Genomic DNA, 18,221 nt, shown 5'->3' on the forward strand with positions numbered 1-18,221 from the left:
GTGTTACATTTTATTTAAAAAGCGTTATGGACAAAAAATTACAACAAATCTGATTAAACAAACATGTCCCCATTAGAGAATTCTTCAGGACATCTAGTATGCTGTGTATTGTGAATTCAGAGGAGACAGGTAGACATCGTTTCCCAAAATCATTTGATCACAAACTCCTTTTTTTTTCTCATGGAGCTTCTGATGGAAAGTGTATTTTGAGGACTACTCTCTGGTATGGCTTTGTTGGTATGATAGGAAACACACAGGCTTTAGAGTAAAATGGTCACGGGTTTGAACCTCAACTCCATAACATACTCTCAGGCAAATTGCTTAATCCTATTAGCCTGCTGTTCCTCACCTATGAATTAAAGACATAATAATCTAGTGTGTTCATCCATGAGTTGATATCATAGTAGACAACAGCATCCAGTTCAGGGATTAACGTGGGGATTCAATGATATAAAGTGTGTGCGTCACACGATAAACACTGAACAGTCATTAATGTCACTGATCATCACACAGCAGGCTTTGAAACATCGGTGAGCTCTTCCCCAGAGGAGAACCAGTTTTTCTTTGAAAAACAGGAAGAACCAGGGGCGCCTGGGTGGCTCAGTCGGTTGGGCGTCCGACTTCGGCCCAGGTCATGATCTCTCGGTCAGTGAGTTTGAGCCCCGCGTCGGGCTCTGTGCTGACAGCTCGAAGCCTGGAGCCTGCTTCGGATTCTGTGTCTCCCTCTCTCTCTCTGCCCCTCCCCTGCTTGTTCTCTCTCTCCCTCTCTCTCAAAAATAAATAAAAACATTAAAAAATAAAAATAAAAATGCGAACCAGGAAGAACGCCAACCTGTTAACAATAAAATTAAAAAAAAAAAAAAAAGAAAAACAGGAAGAACCAATAGGAAGGCACAAGCAAATGAAAGTTATTGCCCAGTCGTGAGTACTTGAATAACACAGCTGGTCTGATCTACTGTGTCAGAAGGATGTATGTAGGAGTGTATCTAAATGTAAGTTCCCACAGCCTATGTCAACACTGAAATGTCATTCCATGTTTGGAAAAATTCACAAAGAACATTTCATGAGCTTTCCAAATATGGCCCAGGAACCAATTCCCTTCCACGAAAAGTATAGGGCCAGGGCCAGAAGCATTTCATCTGTAAGAGCAAGCATTTAGGAGTCCTTCATTTGAAACGAATTACTTGTGTTAATTGGCTAGTAAGTCATCGTGATTGCATGGTACAGTCACAGCTAAATCCTATCGGACTGTGACGTGTTTTCTACCCTAAAATGTCAACATGGTGGGTGAGCTGCCATCGAGAACGCCAAGGAAACAATTGAGATATGATATCTGATTCCCATATGGTTGGAGTTGCTCAGGGCTGGATTCAATACTATAACCTTGAACAGGTTGGTTTGCAGCAATACGCATGATTAGGTGGCTTAATTGCATATTGTAAAGGAAGCTGTGACCTTTCCAGTCCCATCCTGGATGCGGTATTGTGCTTTTGGGAGGAGGATGAGACAAATGTGTGGGGGGGAGCTTGACAACAGCAGTCTTCCCTTGTGTAATTACTTGAGTGCATTCAATGCTTTTGGAAACCCTGTGGACGACGCCTCAGATATTAGTGGCCATCAACTGCTGGAAGAAAATCTGTAGAAGTCAAGTTGCCTTGAACAAGGATTTAGTAGCAATACCAGTAAATTGTAAACGTTGCAAATACATCACCAACATGTATAGTTATCTAATTTTTCACCAATGTGGGAAGGTAATACACTATTAAAAATGAAAGACATAATATTCTTGTCTATAAAGCCATTAGCTAAAAGTGTTATGGCCTAACAAGGCCATAATGACTCCATATGGTACCAAAAATTAAGACATTACTATAAATCCTGTCATTTGCAAGATATTTTACAGTTTAAAAACTTCTTTCACGTTCATTATAATGTGAGAGAAAGCAATATGAGAGGAGACGAAGCACCTACTCTTTTCCTAATTGTACAGTTAAAACAGAAAAGCAGAAAAAGTTAAATGACTTGCAGCCATAATGTTAGGACTTAAATCCAAGCCTTCTGAAACCAAGGCCATAGTTTTCTACCTGCTCACCACCATGGTGTCTGTAATGGGAAGACACCTATTCTGAAAAGCAGCTCATGGGGCATTATGAGCCCTGATGATGAGACCCAGAGTTTTGAAACACAAACTAATTCTGAGAGAAAGCTGTATTGTTTCTTGACAGTATGTGTAGCCGAGAGCCAAGAATGAGATGAAATGGCATAGCATCTTTTGTCAAAAGTTACCTAAGAATTAGGCTGGGCCTGCCTTCACAGGGTGGAATGTGCTAGAAGGGAAGCATTTTACCCAGACCACGGGGCCCTCAATCATTTTTACCTGAAATGTCCTGATAGTTGAAGTAAAAGGTGTGCGTGGAACCTGAATTGTGGGGATAATTGACCTGATTGTCTGCGTGGCTTTGTATGTGAATGCAGTCACACATAAAACCACCAGGAACAGATACCCTCTGCTCCAACCCATAAATTACCTTCAAAACAGCATCCTCCTGGTCCTTGGCTGCTGCTCTATAAATGTTTGTGCCGGGGGTAGTGTCTTCTAGAATATAAATCTCAGTAACTGCCAGAAAATGTATAACAGATATGCTTGAATGAGTGTCACCATGATAGACCCAAAAGCCCTCATTCAATCCAGGATTTGAGATAAAACTGAAGGTATGGGGCTTGCTTGGCACAGATGTTTTTATAGGGTGATTCCCATTAATCAAAATAATCGTAACCATGATAATAATAATAATTTAATAGACACCTTTCATCAAGTATCTATCATGTGTCAGGTATAAAGCAAAGAGGTTTGTAAATTTAAACAATAACAATGTTGAATATTTCTGAGTGCTTATCAATTACTAGGCACTTACTATCATTGATGAGTTTATTATTATTTCATTTTTACTGAGGTTTAGAATGATTAAGTAACTTACTCAAGGTCACACAGCTAATACATCAAAATTGTCTTATTATTTTATTAATGTCTGTCTTTTTCTTAAAAGCAGTGTCTAGAGGCACCCGGGTAGCTCAGTTGGTTAAGCATCTGACTTCAGCTCAGGTCACGATCTCACAGCTCATAAGTTCGAGCCCCTCATCGGCTCTGTGCTGACAGTTCAGAGCCTGGAGCCTGCTTCAGATTCTGTGCCTGCCTCTCTCTCTTCCCCTCTTCTACTCATCCTCTGTCTCTCTCTCTCCCTCTCTCCCTCTCTCTCTCTGTCTCTCTCTTTCAAAAATAAACATTAAGGGGCGCCTGGGTGGCACAGTCGGTTAAGCGTCGGACTTCAGCCAGGTCGGACGACCTGGCTCACTATCTCGCGGTCTGTGAGTTCGAGCCCCGTGTCAGGCTCTGGGCTGATGGCTCGGAGCCTGGAGCCTGTTTCCGATTCTGTGTCTCCCTCTCTCTCTGCCCCTCCCCCGTTCATGCTCTGTCTCTATCTGTCCCAAAAATAAATAAAAAAACATTGAAAAAAAAATTAAAAACAAAAATAATAAAATAAACATTAAAAAAAAAGCAGTGTCTATATCTCCACACCGTAACATGGACACATCACATGACTTGCTTTTACCAATGAGATGTGAGCAGAGTTCTTGAAATGTGCCTGTTGACTTGTGCGTGGCCTCAGTGATATAGAAGGATGAGAGGTAGGAGAAACAGACCTGAACCCCACCCAAAGCCTGGAGCAGAACCAGGTTAGATCAGCTAACTGCTGGCCAACCCACAGATAATTTTTTTTTAACTTTTTTAAAAGTTTCTTTATGTATTTTGAGAGAGAGAGAGAGAGAGAGAGAAGGGGAGGAACAAAGATAGAGGGAGAGAGAGAGAATCCCAAGCAGGCTCCACACCGCCAGTGCAGAGCCTGATGCGGGGCTCGAACCCATGAACTGTGAGATCATGATCTCAGCCAAAATCAAGAGTTGGGCGCTTCACTGACTGAGCCACCCAGGCACCCCTATGCCACTGAGTTTTGAGGTGGTTTGTTATACAGCATTGTTGCAGCTAGAGGTAAATAATGTCTTACCTTCCTCAGAATACATCCAAAACTGTAGCTAATTCCCATAAGGCTTTCTAAGCCCTCCGTGTGTGAGCACTTTTCTTGCCATTCCTACTTGCCCACTGCTCTCAGCCACAGTAACTTCCTACTGTGTTTTCAAAGCATTTTAATGTGCTTTACAAAGTATTTTATATCATTTGATACCCCTAAGAATCTCATGAAATTATGAAGGAATAAGACATTTTGATCCCATTTTGCAGATGTAAAAACTGCAGATCCAAACCTTGCAAAAGGAGCTACAACTAGTTAATGATAGCACTGGGGCGAGCAACCTGTCCGCTAACTTTGGCGAAACTCTGGATCCTGTTTTTGTATGTTTTACTTTAGGCAAATGACTTAACCTCTCTGTTCTAACTTTTTAATCACCTGTTCAGCTAGTCTCATCTGTAAGTTTTATCTAGAAGGCTTATCGATAGGGTTTTATCTATTTTTCTATTCGGATATTTTAAAAGTAGGTAAACAACTATATTCCAAATGATGGGTTTAAAAAATTAAGGGGAGGGTGCATTATATCTCCATATACAAATTGGGGCAAACATTTAACTGAATCTTAAATTATGGGAGTCAAAGTCGATCAGACAATTAAAGCCAAAGAGACAACGTATCAAGGAAACTGCTCCCTGGAAGGTAGAGTTTGAGATGCACAGACCCCTTTCTTCCACTCACCTCTGGCTGCTTCCTCCCTCACACTCTCCCAGCCACACAGGTAACTGGTTTTTATGACATGTCAATTTTCAAACTTCCAGGCTTTTGTTGATCGTGTTTCCTTTGATGTAATGCCCTTGCCCTTGAGTCCTCTTGAAGGAATGTTAGCTCCTTGGCAGAGTCTCTCCCAAGCTTTCTCCTCTGGGAGGAGTTTGGAGTTTGGGTTACAACTGCCCTTTGGGCCAACCTCTGTCCTGTCCGGATCACTGTTATAATAACAAAATATAATATAATAACACTGACATAGTACTGACTGAATACCAGGCTCTCTTCCAAGTACTGTATGTACTTAATATCGCGTAAGAGACAGCTTTTGTTTTTATTCCCTTTTTATAGGTGACAAGAATTAGAACAGAGGGGTGAAGTCATCTCCCCAAAATAATACATACAAAACCAGGATCTGAACCCAGGGAGTTGGCTCCAGAGTTCATGCTCTTGACCCCTATTTCCTGCGGCCTGTCATGATTCATCACGACTGATCATTTAAATATATGTTCATCCTATCAGTTTTGGACTCTCCTAACGCCAGGAGCCAATTCAGATTCACCTATGTAAGGCCCTTTGGTGGGAATGACAGATTGCTCTGAAGGGTTTTATCACTCAGAGCATAGCAGGCAGCATGGGCTTCATGCTCACATGGGTTCCCCTTTGCTGTCATGTCCCATGAGGGTAAGGCAGAGGGGCCCAGGTGAATGTTGTGCATGTAGCAGGGTGGCGTCATATTTGAGAAACCCCAACATTGGGAAAGCCAAAGCTTCTAAAATGAGCAGTAAGTCTACCTGACCATTGTCCCAGAGGGAGAAAGTAGCTTTATTATATGAGGAAGGAAATAAAACTTCCTAACATGGCTCATAGGCCCTTTAGGTTCTGCCCTCCACCTCTGTCACAGTCTAATCTCTCACTACACCTCCCTTTAGTTCCCACCACTTTGGCCTTTTCTTAGTCCCTTTGCCTCACTCTACTCCTTCCTATCACAGGGCCTTTGCACATGCCATTCCCTCTACCTGGAGTTGTCTCTTTCTCTTCATCTACTTAATCCCTACTCATTTTGAAGTTTGCTTCTCATATGGGTCTTCCTCAGGGAAGACTTGCTAAGTCAAATGTCTTCCTCAGGTGCTCGCACAGACCCATGGACCTCTCTTTGATGGTTTCTATTACATTCACAACTGTACATTTGGGTGTATTCACTGATTAATATAACTCCCTGTGAACCAGGAAACACCATGAGGGCAAGGACCATGTTCCCCCATGAGAGTCCCAGTTCCTTGCCCTGTGTCTGAGTAGGTCCCCAAAAGATACCTGTAAATAAGTGGATCTTGATGTCCCCAAGGGTTTTTAGAGTGTCTGATGCATAATGGCATCCCAGTGAGTGGGTGCTAAATTACTAACACACACTAGAAGATCAGAAGGGTTAGTTTCCAATCTTGGGACCATTGTGGAACCAGGTGATAAAACTTGCCTACCTACTTCCTTCCCAGTGGTGTGCAGATGAAGGAGGCAGCACAATGGTTGTATTACAGGCCTTGCGTTAAAGATGACAGGATCTCCACTCAGAGAAGCATGAGGTGAGACAGACACAGTGATTTTGGCAACCCACGTATGTTCAGAGGCATTTTCCCGAAGAGGGCTGGCATTTTCAACGGCAGAATTTAGGAAAGCGAAAACCTCTTGGAGGAGACACAAAATTTTACTTTTTATAAGGATCTTTGCAATGTTTCCCAACCTCTTTCACATTGTGCAAGCACGAAGGAAAAGCACAAAGTACTAACAGCTCCTTTTTTATTATAAGTCTTCAAATCAGTCGAGTTGGCTTGGTAGGATCATCAGGAACTGTTAAGGATCTCATAACTTACTCTACTTACAAGCTAACAAGTTAACCTGCCACAGTTCCATGGATGCCGACAGAAGACACAAGATGCCTGGGTCAGAGACTATGGTGATTAATTTTAGGCTCCACTACGAGGCCCATACATTTGCCCAAACCTTATTCTGGATGTGTCTGTGAGGGTGCATCTGAACAAGATTAACGTTTATATTAGGGCCCTTGAATTGAAGCAAAACGTTATGGACTGAATTGTGCCCTCCCAAAATTTATGTGTGGAAACTAACTTCCAATGTGGCAATATCTAGAGATGGGATCTTTAGGAGGCAATTAAAGTTAAATGAGGTAACAAGGGTGGGGCCCTTACTTTTCTTTTTATCATGCTTAGAAATGTAGAGCAGATGCTCAGTATTCCGCCCCCATTCTGTCCATACTCCCCTCTACTACATGCAGGAGGCCACTGACAGCATTGACACAGCTCAGCCTGGGTGGCAGTTTGGCCTGCCCAGTGCAAGCCAGGGTGCCAGACAGTTCGTGCCCCTGGAGGTAGCCCTCCACCAACGACCAGCAGGGCCCTGGTGGTTGAACACAGCGGCCTCCTCTAATTCATAGTGGGTAACTCAGGAACTGGAGATGTGCTCCTGCATGGGATTGCTGCATCCCCCAGCAGGACTGAGCTGTGGTCGCCCTAGGTGCTAATGTGCTTGGTAACACACTCTTTACCACCTGCCTGTTACTTCTCTCATTTTCTTATCTGCCTACCGGTGTTTCTCAAGATCACCGGCCCAAGTTACTTGCACTTGAATCCATCTCTTTGGGTTCTGGTTCCAGAAGAATCCAAACTCCACTGACATGATAGAATCGTTTTGGGTTTTTTGCAAAGTACAACAAAATGCAAAGAATATTGCTGTGGCCATTCACAGTGAGAGAAGAGCATCTGGGAAGTCAGGCAGCCATCTTTGGTTAACACTAAACTTTGGAAAGGTCTTCTGGTTGTCCTTGGATCCCTGCTCACTTCTCTGGCTTCATCTCTCCCTTCTCCCCTCTTTTTACTCTCTCTGTTCCAATAATCCTGACCTTCTTTCCTTTTCTCTATGCCACCTCTGGAAAATTATGCATATGGTTTCTAAAATTCTTTTTGCTTTCCAAAATTCTACCCATCCTTCAATTGCCTTTAAAATATCACTCCCTTCAGGGGAGCCTGGCTGGTCCAGTCAGAAGAGCATGCAACTCTTGATCTTGGGGTTGTGGGTTTAAGTCCCACATTGAGTGTAGAGATTACTTAAAAATAAAATCTTTAAGGGGCCCCCGGGTGTTTCAGTTGGTTAAGTGCTCGACTCTTGATTTCAGGTCATGATCTCATGGTTCATGGGTTTAAGCCCCACATTGGGCTCTGTGCTGATGGTGCAGAGCCTGCTTGAGATTCTGTCTCCCTCTCTCTCTACCCCTCCCCTGCTCACTCTCCATCTCTCTCTCTCAAAATAAATAAATAAACATTAAAAATTAAAAAAATAAAATCTTAAAAAAAATAAAATAAATAAAATAAAAAAATATCATTCCCTTCAAAAGTGTGCTCTGATCTGCCCATGTTGGATTAGATAGTCTTTCTCGGTGTTTGCATGCCACCCCATCGTGACATGTGACCCATTTTATCATTACTGCCTTTCACTTCTGTGACTCCCCAGGAAACCATAAACTCAAATTGCAAGAAATGTGTTTATCCTGGACACTAAATAAGCACTTAATACATATTTGTTGAATGAATAATAGATAATACTAACAACTATTTATAGAACATTCTTTCACATGAATTTTAAATTTAATCCTCACAACTCTAGGACAAGGGGTACAATTATTATCGTCTCCGCGATGTCCAAAACAAAACAAAGGCACAGAAAGCCCAAATGGCCTTAAATTACAGAGTTAATAAATGGTAGCAGAATTTGAACTCCAAACTTGTTTGATTTTTTTTTTTTAATTCTTATTGCCTATTTTTAAATAATGGAGAAAAAATTGTTGGGGTAAAAATTGGGGAAAAAGCAAAAGCGCTGAGAATTTCAAATTTTGAGAAAGCCCTCACCAAATTGATAGCAATAGCTCTGGAAAGAAATGAGAGAGACACATCAGGAATGGACCTTTTTTTTTGTTTTTTAAGCAGTCTCCACACCAAACATGAGGCTTGAGCTGGTGACCCTGAGATCAAGAGTCCCGTGCTTTACCAACTGAGGCAGCCAGCCATCCCCAGGAATGGACTTACCAATCAAGAGGACTTTGGCTTAGATACCAGGACTGCATTTTACTGACCACATGACCACTTGGTCAAGCAACTTATCTGGGAAGCTGGAAGTCAACTATGGCTTGATAAAAGGGCTCCCTGGGGGATCAGGTGGGGAGCAGAACACTGTAGTTAAAAGATAAGTGATTTGGAATGTTGGCCATCATTTTAATAAAGATTTGCCATTCACTATCATAAGAAATGTAAGATTTCTTTTTACATCAATTAATTGTAAGTTTTACTAGACATGATGCGTAAAATTCTGGGTAAAAAATGGTTCCCTGAATGATGGTATTCTATACAACTTGTGTCTAACTCTGCAGAACCAGGAGATTACTCAATGCTCAAATTCACAATGCATTCAGAGACAAAAGTCATTATATGCTCCACTGAGCTGGCCTACTTTGACTCTGTTTTTCTGTCTTTCCCTCCCTTTTATTTGTTCCCTGCTTCCCTTAATTTCAGCTGGGCCTTTTCCTGCTGGTAAAAGGGAGGTTTCAGCTAAGGTGGAGTAAGGCTGGACTCCCAAAACATCTTTGGAAAATCAGAGATTAAGATAGTGCCCCCAATTCAGGCCCTGTTGTTTCTCTCTTCCCAAATTAAAACTCTGTTCTGGTTTAACTGGTCAAACAATTATTGAGTGCTTAGGAGGTAGGCCAGATATTGTTATATGATCATTTTTTGCAATGTACGACAAAACATAACAAATATTGTAACGCCCACTCACAGTAAGAGAAGATACATAAGCTCTCATACCGTGATGAATAGGGCTCTCTAAGTGCTTCCTCTCCCTCAAACCAGGCACTGCCTATCTAATGGGAGGTGTGATGTATTAAGGAGAATTGACGATGCTGCTGCTGCCACTTTTCAACTCTCAAGTTATTTCATGAACCTGTCTCTAAAGATGGTTGCAAGAGTCTCTCTGGTCATAGATATTTTCACCACCCTCTTTCCTATACCCACAAATCCCCATCTGCTTCCAAATAAGTGCTTTCGGTCATACCATAGCCCTTCTGTTTAAGCAGTGATCTGATAATTTCTGAACCATGACATTTGTAAATAGAAAATTTCTATTTCTGCTCACTGATTTCCCTCCGGAACAGCATTTCCAACTCTTAATGAGAATTTTGTTCTCTATAGCTGAAACCTGCATCTTGTTAGGTGTTCTGTGCATGTGTGTTGGAGGTCGGGGGGTGTGGTTATTTAGCAAAGTATGATGCTAAAGAGAATAACAGCCCTGTCCCAAGGATGTCCACTTCCTAATCTCCAGAGTCTCTGAAGATGTTACCTTGCACGGTACCTGGGACTTGCTTTGCAAATGTGTTTGAGGGTCTTGAGATGGGAGATTATCCTGGGTTGTCTGGATGAGCCCAATGTAATCACGAGGGTCCTTAAATGTGGAAGAGGGAGGTGGAAGAAGAGAGAGTCAGAAGGAGATGTGAAGAATGGTCAGAAAGATACAACTTTGCTGATCTTTGGTTTTTAGATGGAGGAAGGGAGTCACAAGCCGAAGAACATGGGTGACCTCTAGATGCTGGAGAAGGCAAGGAAATGGATTTACCCTAGAGACTCAGAAGAAAAGGAGGCCATACCAGTGCTTTGATTATTAGTCCAGTGACACCCATGTCAGACTCGTAACTGCAGAACTCTAAGGTATACATTTCTGCTGCCTTAAGGCACTTTGTTTGGGGTAATTTGTTAGAGGTAATCAATTATGTAAGAGCATCTTAATTAGCATGTTGGACACAACTGAGCTGCCCATCCTGGAGGTGACAATGTGCTCAAACAAATCAAGCGACGTCACTGCTTTTCTCAAAATCTGTGAATAGCTCTTCATATCACACAGAGTGAAAGCCACATCCATACTCTGGCCTTCAGGCCCCACATGATAGGTTAGGTCCCCTATTATCTAACCGGCTCATATTCTACCACTCTTGTGCTCGCTCCCTCTGTCAGCCATGGAAGTCGTTTTGATCTTTAAACATAGCAAGCAGGTCCTGCCTCAGGGCCTTTGTCCTTACTATATTCTGTCCAAACTGTATTTTGCTCATTTTCTTACCATTCTGTTTGAGGTCCCTATATGAGAGAGGTCTTCTCAGGCCACGCTTACAAAAAAAAGCAACATACGCCACCCCTGCAGGCATTTCTGAGCCCTTGAAATGTCACATGTTATTTATTTATTTTCTGTGTCCTCCCTCCTACCTCAAATACACGCCTCATGAAGTTGGGGATTTTTATCTGTTTGCTCCCCGCTGTATCCCCAGTAACAAGAACGGTGTCCGACCACAGTGGGCATGTAATAAATATTTGTGGAATGAATAAGTGAATAAATGAATGAATGAAACGATTCTTGCTGGCTAGTTGAAGGAGGTTGATTAAGTCCTATTGACCTAATCAAGACTTTATTGACCTAATTAGGTCCTATCGACCTAATCAAGACTTTATTCTTTTGTGACACCGTATGCACTTGAAAACTTGCAAACAAGTACATGTCATTTCATTAGTTCAGAGTTTCTATTGAGCTCTACAGCTTGAATCATGTCAACAAGGACTTCTTGGCTTTTGATAGTGCCTCACTGCTACCACATTAAAGCATGAATGTCTCTTAAACTTTCTTTAATATATTTTTATACACTGAGAAACTTAAGACTATTTAGTTTTTCGCTAAAGGTATATTCTGAAAGACAGCTCAATACCTTGACCATATAATAATCTCTAGAAGAGAAGACAACAATGTTCAGAGCATAGTAACCCACCCACCACGTTGTTATTTAAACAAGTAGAGTTGGCATTTTATTATGCATTTCCTATCAGAATAGGTCCATAATAAACTCTCCACTTCCTGCAATTAAATCCATACGTCAAAATAGAAAGGATAAAAACGATGGACGCCCCATGGTGAATCATAAGGAGAGATTGTGAAAAAAAGACTTAAAGCCATGTTGAAATGCTGGCACATGATTTCGTCAAGTGATGGAGACTGAGGGGCTACATCTTTTTACCCAAGGACAAGAGGATATTTGAAAACTGGTTGAACTTCTTCCTTCCTTTATTTTTTTAAAGCCCTACTTGGGACTTGAACTCCTGACCCTGAGATCAAGAGCTGAACTGGGATCGAGAGTTGGATGCTTAACTGAGTGAGCCACTTGCACACCTTGAAAAAAACTGGTTGAACTTCTTTAATGGAGTTTGTGAAAGAATGGCCAACCACTGGGTAGAGGACATCCAGGATTAGTGGAGACTTTGGTGGAAAGGCAAACTTGTCCCCACCTAAACGGGAAAAGCCACCACTTAGCCGTGTGGGAATGTGGACTGAGTTGTCAGATGTTTTCATTTTTTGTGAGGATCCTAAAATGGAGACTTTTACATGCAATGTGATACTCAAAACGTCTTATAGACCAAATGCAACTAACAATCTCTAGCTTGTGATCCTAGGTTTAAGATAAAAATCTTCACCCAAACGCCAATAAGTCAAAATAGAACAAATTAAACTGAAACTGAAATGACATCTTTATTAAACTTCATTATATCCTATTTTACTATATGTCCCACCTGCTTGAGTGGATGTGACCAATTCACCGGTTATTTTAATCTCTAAAAGACCGATGTATATACAAAACAGCAGCAATGGATTCAGGCGTTCCACACCTTAAGAAAAATGCTATTAACAGAATTTCTGGAACTACAGAATAGCTCTGTCCATATGTAATTTTACATTTTCTAGTAACTGCATTTTTCTTAAAGACTTTTTTATTTTTAAGTAATCTCTACACCCAACATGGGGCTCAAACTCACAACCCTGAGATCAAGAGTCACACACTCCACTGACTGAGCCAGACAAGCACCCTTCTTTTTTAAAAAGAAGGTGAGGGGCGCCTGCGTGGCTCAGTCGGTTAAGCGTCCGACTTTTGCTCAGGTCATACATAATCTCACGGTTTGTGAGTTCGAGCCTGGTGTCAGGCTCTGTGCTGACAGCTCGGAGCCTGGAGCCTATTCGGATTCTGTGTCTCTTTCTCTCTCTGCCCCTCCCCCACTTGTGCTCTGTCTCTCAAAAAATAAATAAATGTAAAGAAAAAAAATTTGAAAAGAAGGTGAAATGGGACACTTGGCTGGCTCAGTCAGAGGAGCTTGTGACTTTTGATCTCAGGGTGTGAGTTTAAGCCCCATGTTGGGTGTAGAGATTACTTAAATACATTTTTTTTAAGTAAAAAAATAAAAAGGTGAAATTAATTTCCATGTAATATTTTACTGAACTCAATGCATTCAAAGTATTATTCCCACATGTAATCAATATTTTAAAATGTTAATAAGATATTTTATATTATCTTACACATATGAAATCTTCAAAATCCTATGTGTTTTAGACTAATAGCACATCTCCATTCAGACTAGCCATATACAAGTGGGTAATAACCATAAGTGCATGGTGGGTACCATGTTGGGCAGCACAGCTATAGAAGTTTGTTGCTGTTTTTGCAAATATTATTATTTGTTTTCATTGGACATATCAAATTTAATCATGCCTAAGAAATTGGAAATGACATCAGAGAGGTTTTTTTTCAGTTTTAAGATACGCATCATTTATTCTTAGAATATCAAGCACATTTCACATGGCATTTTTTGGGCAATGACGACAGTTCGACTTTCACCCAATTCTCAAAGTGACTGATTCTAAAAACAAATGGTTAAACTCATCAACATCCATTCATGCAATAGTGAGGGAAAAAACGTCACTTAAGCCAATGTCTTGGTATTATGCATTCAAAATGTGGGTAACTGATTTTTAAATGCTTAAGTTTGATTTCTTGGGGGCCCCTGGGTGGCTCAGTCGGTTAACGATCTGACTTCGGTTCAGGTCATGATCTCCCACTCATAGGGCTCTGGGCTGATGGCTTGGAGCCTGGAGCCTGCTTCAGATTTTTTGTCTCCCTGTGTCTCTCTCTGCATATAAGTTACAATTTGGGGTGGAAATCAGATTTAGGGTCACTGATGGGGAAGACCCAGCTGACTGAATGGAAAGGTGATGTAAAAAAAAATCTCTGGGAGCAGTAAATAGGCGACCCACAGGCTAAATATGACCTGCAGGTCATATTTTTATTTTTTTATTAAGTTTTTTTAATGTTTTATTTAGTTTTGGGAGAGAGAGAGAGACAGGGAGACACAGAATCCAAAGACAGGCTCCATGCTCCGAGCTAGCGGTCAGCACAGAGCCCGACACGGGGCTTGAACCCACAAACCACGAGATCATGACCTGAGCTGAAGTCGGATGCTCATCTGACTGAGCCGCCCAGGCGCCCCTGCAGATCATCTTTTTAAATGCATGAGGATTCTTAGAAATTGGAAGTTGAGTAACGTTTGACCAGCCTAGCACTCTACAGTTTGCCACACCCCCCACCCCTTCCTACTGTTTCCCACAGCTTCTCACATCTACCTGCCTGGCGCCTGCAGGCATTCATTCATATTGGCAATCTCTGACTTGGTGGCAATCTCTGCTATCTCACCAGGAGTCAGCTGTTGTTATGGTTACCTAAATAGGATTATGCAATCTCAGCCGCGTTCAAGAGAAGGATAACGTTGAGAACAATAAAGATGGTGTTTTGACCAGATTTTGCCCTGCTCTGTCTTTTTGGTTTTTCAGAGGAACATTTACAAGCGTCCAGGGAACGACCATATGGATGTGACTCCAAGCCACACCCTGTGCAGGATGGTTGAAAAGAAAAGACGATTTACCAGGGTCTCTTTCTGTCTCCAGTAATCTCTACGTCATTAAACCACTGCAGTCTCACACTTGAACTGCGGCAACAGGATGCCTGCAGGTGTCTCGCTGTCTCCTCACCCCTCCCCAGACTCCGTTCATTTCAGGCTTAGTTATTTCCTGAATCTACACACTCTTATCTCAGTCTGCTCCTAGCCACCATCGTCTCCAGCCTGGCCCAACTGCCTGCCTAATGACCTTTTGTCAACCATTCTTTGTCCTCTTCAACGCATTTCCCAAGCTGCACACAGCAATCTCTTTAAAACTCCAGCATAATGTTGCCCTTCCCTTGTCACCTCTGTTGCCACCACATTGGTCTCCTTTCTGCCCTCAAACATGGCCTGGCCCCCACCTATCGGAGAACCTTTGCTCTGGAGTTTTCCATCTGTGGAATACTTTTCCTCTCAGATTTTGCCCTACACTGCCTCCTTCTCCATGTGAAATGTCTCACCTCCAAGTCACTTCAGTAAGACGTCTTCTTGATCGCTGTGGCAGAAACACCCACTTCCGCTCGCTTTCTACCATCTTTTCCTGGATTTTTCACAGCATTCTTTTTCAGAGCCTGCAATGCTTGATCTATGTGCTAACGTGTTTGGTGTCTGTCTCCTCCACTAGGATGTAATTCCTGGGCAGAGAATCGTGAATTGCACAGAATAAATGTGCATTGACTAGCTCCTTAAAAACCCTTATCGGGGCGCCTGCGGGGCTCAGTCGTTAAGCATTTGGCTTCGGCTCGGGTCATGATCTCGGAGTTCGTGAGTTCGAGTCCACATTAGGTGAGCTTGAGCAAGCGCTGTGAGTGAGCTCGAGCTCGGTGTCAGGTGAGCTCGAGCCCGCGTTGGTTAAAAGACGAGCCCCAGGTGAGTGCTGCTTCTCTCTCTTTCTCTCCTTTCCTTTCTCTCTTTCTCTCTCTCCCTCCCCACCTCGTGGGATTCTCCCACCCCCTCTCTCTCTGCCCCTTGCTCACTTGCACTCTCTCTCTCTCTCAAAAAAAAAAAAAGAAAAAACTTTATCAAAGTCATAGAGACATGAAAACAGAATGACGGTTTCCAGAGGCTGGGGGCAGGTCAGGGAGAGGTGGGGAGGGAGGAATGGGGAGTTATTGTTTAAAAGGTTCAGCACTTCAGTGTCGCGAGATGAAAACAGTTCAGGAGACAGGTGCCCATGGTTGCGCAATAACGTGAACATACGTCGTGCCACTGAAATGTACACTGAAATCTGCTTAGGATGGTGGATTTTATATCATGCATATTTTCCCACAATTAAATGTTTGTTTAAATGATTTTTTGAAAACACTTAACAACCTCTCCATTGCTCTGAAGATCAAGACCACAATGTTTACTTTGTTCTGTAGGAACCAGCAGGTTTGGCCCTGCCTATCTTTGCTGCAGCCACTCTACCTTGTACATTTTCAAAGACATCAGACTTCTTCCCCCCCGGGGCTTTGGCGCCTGCTGATTCATGTACCTGGGACAGTCAGATCTTCACATGACTGTACCTTTTCCCATGTTCGGGTCTAAGGCTCCGCGATTCAGCAGGCAGAACTGCCTTCCCCGGCTCCTCATGTGAGGTTGAGCCTCACTATCTTACCACCCTTCTCTATTTTCTTCGTAGCATTGCTTCTAACTAGCTGATGTTAATTTCTTTGGTTCCTCATTTGTTGCCAGCCTCACCCACATCATTTTAAGTTATGTTAGTTCAGAGATTCTGTGTGTTGTCATCCCAGTATCTGAGGCGTCTAGAATCGCACCAGCATGCACTAGGCATTCGAGTAATTGACAGCTGATTGAAAAAGCATTCCTGGAAGGTAGCAGTTACTATTCCTGTTTTATGGATGAGAAAATGGGGGTCCAGGGAGGTTTTATCACTGCCCAAGGACCCATATCCTGTTAACGGCAGAGCTAGAGTTTAAAAACAGAATCGGCTCAAATTGGTGTCTGTGCCCAAGCTGTTCTCTTCACTCTTCTCTGTTCTACCTCTAGCTTCTCCACCTGTTCCAGGACACCCTGGAGAATCCGTGCAATTTGTCACAAAAGCCAAAGCAGCAAACGGTGCTGCCTGTCACATACACACACACACCCGTGCGTGCATACACACCCACACAGGCTTGCGCACTCACCAACATGTGCGAACACAAGACACATACACACACAAATAAAAACCAGCTCTCTTCCTAACGTAGAATTGATGTCATTCATCTAGATATTTGACAAAACCCAACAGAATTAAGACCACTATTCCAGTGATCGATTGGAAATGATTGGCTCGTGGTTAAAGAGAATGGTCGTTCATTTATTCCTTCATTCAAGCACTCATCATTTATCACACTCTGGGAATTCCAACAACTGAGGAAAAACAGACCAGGGAGAACCACAAGCCATTTTGGCTAAAGCACATCCAGTGCGCTGCATTTCATTGTTTCCCAAAGGACCACCCACTCTCCGAGGGCTTGGGTGCTATTTGTAGCCCTGGTTTACAGATGCGAAAACAAGCAGATAGGGTAGGTGAACTGACAGTGGCACTGGACCAAGAAACCTCTTAATCCCTCAATGTAACACCCTTCGTTCCTGACCCTCTTTAAGCTCTTTCTCACAGCCCTGGAACATACAAGACCCTCACTACTCCAGGTGTGGTTTGTGGACCAGCATCATCAGTATCACCTGGCAGTTTATTCGAAATGCAAATTCATGGATTTCACCCAGACCTCCTGAATCAAAATGTGTATTTTAATAAAATCCCCAGGTAACTCATGCGCACATGAAAGTTCGAGAAGTATGCTTCAGATTACTGATGAGTACAAATGCAAAAAACAGGGTAATCCATGTAACACACTCTCTCTCTCTCTCTCTCTCTCTCATAGTTTTCTAGAATTTTCTTTCTTAGCATAGTTATTTCCTACTGAAAAACTCAAAAACGCTAGGGAGTGCGATGGGAATAAATCCTAGTGTCTGCTGCCACCTTGTGGTAAGAAAAATTTGCAGGCAGAATTTGCTCTTCCCCAGGAAATAAAGGGGGAAATCTTAGAAAGGAAAGGGATGGACCAGGCACTCAACCTTTTCAGCCCTGTGCTTTGAGAGATGGCTACAAAATTCTATGATATAATAAAATAACCTTGGGGTGTACTGTGAGATGGCCAGATAACAACTGGCCTTTTTACCGTGTGTCTCCCAGGGCCGAGAGAGTATTCATCAGCTCTAGTTGAGAAACCTGACGAAAGCTGGGATCATTGATATCCCTACAGGGTCTTTTCTTTTTGGGACTCAAACATGCACATCTGAATGCCATAACCCATTGGTGCGTGATTATTTTATTACCAACCCAAATGGCAGTGGTTAGGCAATCAGGCCACCTTTTCTGCATTTGCCTTGCCCAAGCATCAGTGTTCCACAAAGCCAACCGGAATTTCCCACCGCTCTGTCAAATGCATCATTCCCAACCTCTGAGAAGTGGTAACAGGGCCAGTCCCACCAATGATGTCTCTCACACCTAGAAGGGAATGAGAACAAGATTCCAAAACTTTCCTACATACTTCCCGCCCCCGCCCCCAACAGCCCAGAAGTTAAAAGC

The sequence above is a fragment of the Panthera tigris genome, chromosome A2, assembly GCF_018350195.1.
Source record: "Panthera tigris isolate Pti1 chromosome A2, P.tigris_Pti1_mat1.1, whole genome shotgun sequence".
Classification (NCBI taxonomy): Eukaryota; Metazoa; Chordata; class Mammalia; order Carnivora; family Felidae; genus Panthera; species Panthera tigris.